Raw genomic sequence first — 9,551 nt, forward strand, 5'->3', positions numbered from 1 at the left:
CTAATCTCCCATAACTCAGTTTTTCAGATAACTGCTAAGGCTTCTGAGACAGTGAGAGCCACTTCTCTAGGTATCCTTAGATGATGCTTATCAGGCTTGTCTAATTTGAAGATGTCTAATTTATTTCATTAGGTCTAACTTATTTCATTACTCTATCTTGTTCTTTCTGTAGTCCTTGAGACCTTTTCATCGATATTATGTGTATGAACAGCCTCATCTTTTTAAAGGGCTAGTTCATCTTTTTAGATACATTAATTACTATTTAGAGAGAAGAGGTTCAAAAGAAGCAATAAGCAATCCAGCTTGAAATCATCTGCTGATTCCTTTCCCTTGAATATACTTATCAGTGTTCTCTTTGAGCCATTCAACAAGGTAAGAACAAACCGCAGAGGATGATTTCTTGTTATCCCATAATTCTGTTGCTAAATTGAATCTCATTTTGCACATATTTCTTCCTTATACGTGTGTATTCCTTTACATTCACTTTAGCAAACAGAAGAAGTTTCTACTCTTTTTATGAGTCCTTTTTCTACTTAAAAGTCCACCAGTGAAGGACCACCAATGTGGTTAGGAGGCTGGAGCCCATGCCCTGTGAGGAGAGGCTGGGAGAAATGGCCTTGTTCAGCCTGGAGAAGAAATGGTAGGTGAGATCTAATTGCTATCTTCCAGTAAATAACAGGTGGCTGTAGAAAAGACAAAGCCACTTCTCACGGCAAAGTGACAGGACTCGCAGCACAGGATACAAGATGCAGCAAGGGAGACTCCAGTTGGACATGAGGAAAACATTATTCCCCGCAAGAGGAGTTGAGCACCGGGGCAGGTTGCCCAGAGAGGTGGTGGATCTCCATCCTTGGAGATCTTCAGAACTTGGCTGAGTGAGGCCCTGAGCAAGCTGATCTAGCCAGGGAGCTAGCCCTGCTTTGAGCAGGGGGTTGGACCAGCTGGCCTCCAGAGCTGATTCAGACCTTAGACTTTTTCTGGTTCTAGGCTCGCTCCCCAGGCGAATGCCTTCAGCGATCCACAGACACTCACAGCCCTGCGAGACTCTTCTGCCCAATACGCCTTCAGCCACCCTCTGGCTATTCAGACATTGAAGTATTGCATTTGGCAGTCGGGGAAGCACGTGCACATGTTTAACTCAAGTTAAACCAGAGTGCAATGGTTTATCAACAGTCACTGGATCCCCTACTGACTATGTACAGTAGTTTAGTATTGCTAGTGCTTTTCATTTACTGTAATTCAAGTTAATTCAGTGGAATCTGCCAAAATGCAGTAGGAATAACTTTATTGTTAATTCAGCTATACCACAAATCAGAGGATAAAAGAGGACTGAGTCGAAACTGTTGATGAAATTGCGAATGTTAGATTGCTGTGGTAGAAACCAGCCTCCGCTGTGGCTTTTTGCATCACCTTGCCACACCGTTACTTCAGTAACACTACTGAAGGTACAAGGCTGATGAATTGTGTCTTGTGTTTCAAAATGCTGCATTCCCAGCTGAAGGAAGCTGCAGTACATGAGTAATGTGAGGCATCTCCAGATCTGAATTGTTCCCGTTTTCATTAAGTCTTATGTTCAGCTGTAAATATTACATTGTCTCTAGAGGCAGAGGATGAGTTGCACATAACGACTATGAATTTCAGATAGAAAGGACAGATCTGAGCAATTTTAGAACATTTTCATTTCCTGCAAAAAAAAACCAACCCTGAAATGAGGGCAGGATTATCTGGTTACTAGACAGCACAGGGAAGCCGATGTTCCCTTCAACTTTAGCCAAGAGGTGGCCATCTACCCAAACAAGCGTGACCCCAGTACCGTGCCCAGGCCCGAGCCTTGACCAGAGGGGATGTACCCCATTGCCCATTGGTGTGTGGTAAAACCGGGGGGCACAGGAGATTCGGTTTCTCAGTTATTTCAGAAAGGAAGTGTCAGTACGAAAGGAATGACAGCCTGTGAGGCACTAATCCTGGCGGGACTACAGTGTGTTTCAGGGAGGTGGGAAGTTACTCTCTAGGGAAGAAACACTGGTGGAAAGTGTTGATAGCAAGTTGTTCGCTTTGTTCTAGCTGGCCCATGAGACCATCTCAAAAACAAATGGTCTGTGGAGAGAAGTAATACATGCGTGTGCTGATGGACCTCCAGCAGTCCATGCGATGTCAGCCAGTCCCGTGGAGATGTTTCTAATGCTCTAGAATATCTTAAAGACAGTCGAAGGCGATGTTAAGGCAACTGAATCTTACTTCCCTGTGGGTGGGACTTCAGCATCTGGCTAATATCAGAAGCAATTCAGTTAATCTGGGTTTTCTTTCTGAAAGAAAAAGTTGTTTGGTGGTTTTTTTTTTAGCAAAGCCTTTTCAAGCAACACTGGTATGCCTTGCACTGGAAAAAAAGGTGAGCTACAGAAAAACCTAGAAAAAGTGTGTCAAATAACAAAAGCAGTCATCACAGCTGACAAACAATTTATTTGCTTCCTCTGGAGAATCCAGTTATTTTGCTTTTCACATCCAAATAGGATTTGAATCCACATCCAGTGTTCAGGAAAACTCACATAATACCTCACTCAAACCCCTCAAATAAGAGCTAAGTCTTTAATGTTTCCTGTGACAAATTGCAACAAGTCATGGAAGCAATGTGTTTTGTTAAGAACTGATGTCGTACAAAAGGGTTTGCAGGGTTAAAATAATATGAAATCTCTGATTTCTGTTATGCTATTACAGAGACTGTGCTGTTCCCTGTGAGAAGAAATAGGAGGGATAATGTAATACTAATGGTGAAAAATATTTTTTTTCTGAGGAGCCTGAGCACAGGGCAGAACATTAACATTTTGTACTCCAGTCTGTCTTGGTATAGTGCTGCGATAACAGGGTAATGCTGTTGACCTCTGTGAACTACATTGAAAGGAGAGCCGAACTCAACCCAATTCTTTCCTGAGGTTCATAGAAAAGCACATTAAATCAGGTTTAATCTGAAAAGGTAAACATCGTGAAACAGGGTAATTTCCCTGATACGTTCTTTGTAGCATGCCAGCAGTCTACGAAAAGCTGACGTAGTTTTCCATCTCTCTAGATTGATTTCCAGGCTATGCTCTGAGGCAAACGAGGCTGTGTTTCTAAATCGACTGTCCACTAAACCGAGAATGCAGGACCCTGGAAATGGTAGAACAAGAGAACAAGTTGGAAGGGAGTTGGGGAGGTTGCACAGTGCAGCCCCTGCACCGCGAAGGGCCAGCGTCAAGGCTGGAGCTGGCTGCTCAGGGTCCAGGTGGGTCTTGGGAATGTCCTGGGGCAGAGGGTCCACCACCTCTCTGGGCAGCTGCTCCAGCGCTTACCCACTCCTGCAGGGAAGGCGTTCAGCAAAACGTAGCTAAACAAAAGTCAGCTGGCCCTTCACACAGCTGTAGTGAAATAGTGTGTTTTCCTGAAATACGATATATATGTTTAACACACACACCAAAAAAAAAAAAAAAAAAAGAAAGAAAAGGACAGTGTATGGGAAAACAGAGAAGTCTCAGTAGGAAATGAGTGATTACCAACAAATTACTGTTGATTTACAGAGAGAATGTACAGAGATTTATACGAATGATACCTTCTGTCAGGCTAACTGCTAAAACTGCCAATGGAAGGGCCTTACTGTGCAAAAATGAACAGCAGATGCTGATCATGAAAAGAAGTTAAAAGTCTCAAACAGCTGCTAAGGACAACACTTGAATTTATGGCTGGCAGCACCAAGCAAAGCTGTCAGCTCTTGTTTCCAAGCAAGGTCTGGGGACAGGAGTCTTACAAATGCATCGTGATGACTAGAAATCCACTGTATTTGCCTCCAGACCCCTGACTGAGCTTGAAGGTCACAGATAGAAAGATTGGCTCCAGCTCGAGAGCTGCTCAACCCCTTAGGTGTGGAAGACGTGTGCTAGCAGCAGCAAATTGCTCTCGCAGATGGCACATATAGAACAGCCTGTCAAAAGAAGCCGAAGCATATGCAGCCCCTGAGAACAGCTCTGCAAACTCTCATTGTATAAATGTTCTTTGGAGGGGAGTGACCTTGTCCAACAAACTGTTCGAAAACACTGTCTCCCTACACCCTGGAGGATGTGGGATGGGTCTGCAGGAGCCCAGGACACTGAAGAAGCAGAGCAGTGTGCGTGAGCGATGCTTCCTCAGAGGTGGGCGAGCAGAACCATTGCAAACACCCCAAAAAAGCTACCGCCTCCGCCCCTGCAGCACTTTCCTGGCTTAGGGGAAAAGTGCGTTTGGCCGGACTATGAATATGCTCTTAAATGCTGTGCCTGCTTCTCCTCACGCGGATGTGTCCATTCACAAACCGCTCTGTGCTTCCTAGCAGGAAAGTGGAATGAGCTTGAGCCCCTGGGCAGGCTGCAAGGGAGAGAGAGCTTCATGGAGAAGTGATGAACTGGATGGGAAGTGGGAGGGCAAAGGGTAAGCACCGGGAGAAACTTGGGAAGCTGGGGAAGATTGCTGGAGAAACAGGAATCCTGCAACATTTGCAATAACAAGCAAATGAAGAAATTGCAGCTGGCTGAGGATGAGAGGAATGTGAGAAGGACTTTCAAGATCAAATATGCAATGTTAAAAGGAAAAGCTGACCTGGGGCATCGTGTGTTGTATATGCACAGCACTAAAGCAGCGGCTTTCCAGGAGCGAACGCCACATTTAAGCGCTGATGCACTTACTGGTTCCAGCCCCGAGGGGAATGTGTCCACCCAAGAGCTGATCTCTTGCATGCTTAAAGGGAGCAACGAAGGGCATCACTAGCAAGGCACATCACTTCTTTTTGGCAACTGCCTCTGCAGGCGGTGTTGAAGACAGTTCTGGGCTTGGGAGTAATGATGAAGTCTTATGAGGACAGGCAGTACCAGAACAAACTGGTGAACAAAATAGTAGGTACCAAACCAAAATGGCACGTAAAGAGTAGCCTGTTCCAACAGGCCTAGTTGGTGTGTGTTCAAGAGCTCGGAAAGGACATAAGCCTGACACTGAAGAGCTGCAAATGAAATTATGTTATAGTATATAACACATCATAAATATTAATGCATATTCTACATTCAATGTTTATTAAATAGATATACTAAAAATTAATTTTATCAAGTTAAATTTATGTTAAATGCTTATGTTTCACTTATACTTTAAATCTATTATTTTTAAATTTTACATATGGTTTATAAATAATATAAATATATATTTTTAATTATATTACATGCACTATATACTCTATATGTATATTGTTGTATATTTACATAACTTGCAGCATATAATATATTCCTATGTTAATATAATTGTCTATTCATAGATTATATACTATTAAATTACATAATAACAAAAAATCATTTAATATTATTATGTTTTATATATTATATAATATAATGTAAACAGTTTTCCTAGACACATTTACATATATTGCAGTATGCATTCTATCTATATAAATATGTATTACATAATGTATAAAATAATATATATTACATATTTTAAAAAATTAATTTCTCACCAAAACCTGATTTTGTGCTAGAGGGTTAAAGACACACAAAATGCTGAGTGTCTGTTTCGTTCTGGGTTTTTTTTTCAGATTAAAAAAAAAAAGCTTTCTGGGTGATCCAGAGAATCACAAGAAACCTTGTGCCTATAGCTTGCAAATAAGTTCAATTGATCATTTGAAATTAAAAAAAAATTAACAGATAAAGGACAACATAATATAACTAATCATTCAAAAACCTCTGAGGAAGTCCTTTCTTAGCAGCTATAAAAATGCAGAATCTTCTTATGGCTACAAATCTGGCCATGATACAGAAAACAGAGTAGGACTGAGAAATCAATTTTCAGGATGGCAAAAGATTTGGAACATCAAAATGTTTAAAAACATTAGGCTTCAGCAGTTGATCTGCATAACATATTAAATACTTGGAAATTTGGAAAGAGGATGTGAACAGTGAATTAGCAAAATCTGCAGAGGCCACATGGCTATTTATTTTAGTTAAAACCTGAGAATATTAAAAGGCAAGTTGAATGAAGAAGAACCCAATGAAAGACAAGTAAATGGAGGATACCATGACAAAGAGCCCTCCACAGTGAATACAAAGGAAAGAGCACTGGAGGGAAAAGATATAAGTCTTCAAACACTTTTTTTAATTTTAGATGGAGAACACCAACATGGTGGTGAGATCGATCTGGGCGATGCTGTACACAGCTCAGGGGAGACCTCTGCTCAGTGGGGGATTCCAGGCCAACAAAACACCGAGATGCCACGTTGAGACACAAACTGGGAAAGTGTAACAATTCTTTTCTCTTTCTGAAATGGTTTTATGCGCTTCTCCCAAATGCTTATGAAAGAAGACAAGAGCCAGCAGTCACAAGATGAGTCAGACAGGAGAAGGTGGCTGTCCCAGAGGGTGGCCAAGCACTGGCACAGGCTACCCAGGGAGGTGGTGGGATGTCCACCCTGTGAGCTGTCTGGGGGTCAGGCGGACAATGCCCTAAGCGACCTGATCTAACCTTGAAGTTGGCCTTTTTTGGAGCAAGGGGGTTGAATGAGATCATCTCCATTCCAGCCTGAATCATCCTGATCCCCAGGACAAGAGTCTGATGCTCCCCTCTGAGCCATCAGGATACAGAATTAGACAACTGTCCCATCCAGCTGGACAACTCATTTGTACTGATCTCAACTTTTCTATATTATATAAAAAATACAAACCAGATGCCTGTTTCAAATCCTGCCTAGCACAAGGTAAACTAGTTGGTTTTATTGCATGTCATGAACACAGAATGGAATTTGCAAGTAATATTGAAAGATTAGGAGATATAATATACAAATATTGTCAGGCATTCTTTAGGAAAAGCCTGTATGTTTGTATAGCATGTTCAGAGTCTTCAAATGCTCTGGCAATAAAGTTACCCACTAGCCAAAGCTGCCCCACGTGTAACAATATGAAAACTAAGATTCCTTTTTGATCAGCTTTGAGCATGTTGAAGTTTCCAGTGGGATCAGACAAAATCAGTGCTTACTGCAAACTAGGAAGGTTTGGTGGATGAAAAGCTGGGTGTGACCCGGCAACGTGCGCTCGCAGCCCAGAAAGCCAACCCTGTCCTGGGCCGTATCCCAAGCTGCGTGGGCAGCAGGTCGAGGGAGGGGACTGTGTCCCTCTGCTCCGCTCTGGTGAGACCCACCTGCAGTCCTGCGTCCTGCTCTGGGGTCCTCAGCACGGGAGAGACATGGACCTGTTGGAGCGGGTCCAGAGGAGGGCCACGAAGATGATCAGGGGGCTGGAGCACCTCTCCTATGAGGAAAGGCTGAAAGAGTTGGGGTTGTTCAGCCTGGAGAAGAGAAGGCTCCGGGGAGACCTTATAGCAGCCTGCCAGTGCTTAAAGGGGGCTTGTAAGAAAGACGGGGACAGGCTTTTTAGTAGGGCCTGTAGCGATAGGACAAAGGGCAATGGTTTTAAACTAAAGGAGGGCAGATTTAGGCTAGATATAAGGAATAAATTTTTTACAATGTGGGTGGGGAAACACTGGCACGTGTTGCCCAGAGAGGTGGTAGATGCCCCATCCTTGGAAACTTTCAAGGCCAGGTTGGACGGGGCTCTGAGCAACCTGATCTAACTGAAGATGTCCCTGCTCATTGCAGGGGGGCTGGACTAGGTGACCCTTAAAGGTCCCTTCCAACCCAAACCATTCTATGGTTCTATGATACTATGCTTACTACCACCCTTTTCAGTTGCTGCCTGAGGGTATGCACAGCTCCGAGGTAGTGTGAGTGCCTTCTGGCATCCTTCAGTCCAACACCCAGCACTGTGGCATTCAGAGCACTCTGGAGAAGCCATCATATCCTCCGAAAGTCTACAATTAACTCTTACTGATTTCCACAAGGCCACTTTACACTTTCTGAAATAGTTGGGTCCCTTTACACAAAGTGCTGATAAAATGGATTTTTCTTTTTAAAATTACTTTTGTTTCTGAAAACGGACGACAAGGTGAAACTTTCTTTCAAGTAATTTCTCGGGTTCAGTCCAAAATGTTACATTGCTCAGGAAGAAGGAGACTGATGTATGAAGGGAGGTATTTCCTCTGAGCTGAGATTTAATTGTGTGATGCTCTTTTATGGATTTTTGCCTTACTGACAGAAAGTGGCAAACAGGGAGAGTAGAGAAGGAGTGACATGAAGGTGGTTGTCTGCCTCAGCTGAGTTCATTTTCTTGTCAGCTGATCTGAATTTGCTCCCTTTGGCTAGATAGGTAACGCCCTTGCTGGTTGCTCAGTGTTAAATTTGCTTTCCTTTCCCCTCCCCTTACCCTGCCCTGCTCTACTCCCTCCATTTCTACCCCACCACAAGGAATCTGGTAGGTTTATCTATTAGGCAGCAGCAGCTGATTCAGCTGGAGAAGTCAAGGAAAAAAACTGGGAAGAAAAAAAATCATTCTTTTCAATATGTAGCCCATAGACAGAGATCTCTCTCTGGTCAAGGAGCTGTGAAATAAAAAACAGTTTCCTATTGCTTATTTCCTCCCGAGGTCAAGAAGGTAAGACTGCATATTTTCTTACAAGTGGGTAGATTCCATCAAAGATACCTAAATGCTTCTCTTCCAGATTGAATGAATTTAATTTAATTGAAATAATGCCTATAAAGAATTTTGACTAGTTGCTTGACTCAAAGAGGATAGTCTCTTACGTTACTGATGTTGATTAAACTTTGCCAGTGTTGTCATCCACTGAACAATGGCATTCCTGGTTTGGCTGAGTCTGTCAGGGAACCAGGGGCTGGGCAGGTCTGTGGGAGCTGGAAGCAATGCACAGTGGCATTAAAAAAGTGTTTAAAGTGTTTAAAAAAGACTGTTTGCCCTAAGTGTAAACCTAGCCTCCCTAAGAAGATAAGGACATTCCTAAGGATCATTTGAAGACATTTTTCAACTGGAAACAGGGAGGTCCTATCCTTTTACTAGTTTTTTTCTTATATAGAGAAAAATCTGGCCAAACCTTTAAAAAACATTTGGTGCTTTGCCCTGTTCAGTTGAAGCTGGATATGCCAGCTGTTTAACTTCATTAATTAATGAGTATACTTAAGATTCCATCATTTGTTCTACAGCATCAGTATTAGAGGACAAAGGGATGTAGGCATTGGGAAATAAAATGATGCTTCAGTTTCTCTATTACATTAGAGCTATTGTTACATGTCATATGACAAAATCTCAGATCACTTGAAAAAGTGTCCTGAAGAAAGAATTTATTTCTTGAAATTAATTCCAATGACAAGAGATGGCATGACCATGTTATGAACCAGGGCTGTCTACTGTTGGATTCATACATTAGCTCTAACAGGAGATAGCTGTCACTATTGCCCTGATCCAGCAGATCATAACTTTAAACCACACAAAGGCAGCAGCAATGTTTATTTGAGGTCATTAAGCTAAGCACACACTTCAATTTACTTGCTACACTGGCAACTTCCCACTTTCTTTCTAGCTGGTGGTATGCTGCACAAAACTTACCTAAAAACATATCAAATCAGGTATAGCTCTGCAAAGCAGATAAGAGTCATGCAAGTTACAGAT

At 42.5% G+C, this 9,551-nt stretch overlaps 1 long non-coding RNA gene across 1 annotated transcript; it reads left to right on the plus strand.

Moving 5' to 3' along the window:
- The first annotated feature begins 2,871 nt into the window (after positions 1-2,871).
- On the plus strand, positions 2,872-3,831 carry LOC128139564 (uncharacterized). The gene is made up of 2 exons (XR_008234429.1): positions 2,872-2,971; positions 3,065-3,831. It is a non-coding gene; the product is annotated as an uncharacterized LOC128139564 (long non-coding RNA).
- The last annotated feature ends 5,720 nt before the right edge of the window (positions 3,832-9,551 follow it).

The sequence above is a fragment of the Harpia harpyja genome, chromosome 1, assembly GCF_026419915.1.
Source record: "Harpia harpyja isolate bHarHar1 chromosome 1, bHarHar1 primary haplotype, whole genome shotgun sequence".
NCBI lineage: Eukaryota > Metazoa > Chordata > Aves > Accipitriformes > Accipitridae > Harpia > Harpia harpyja.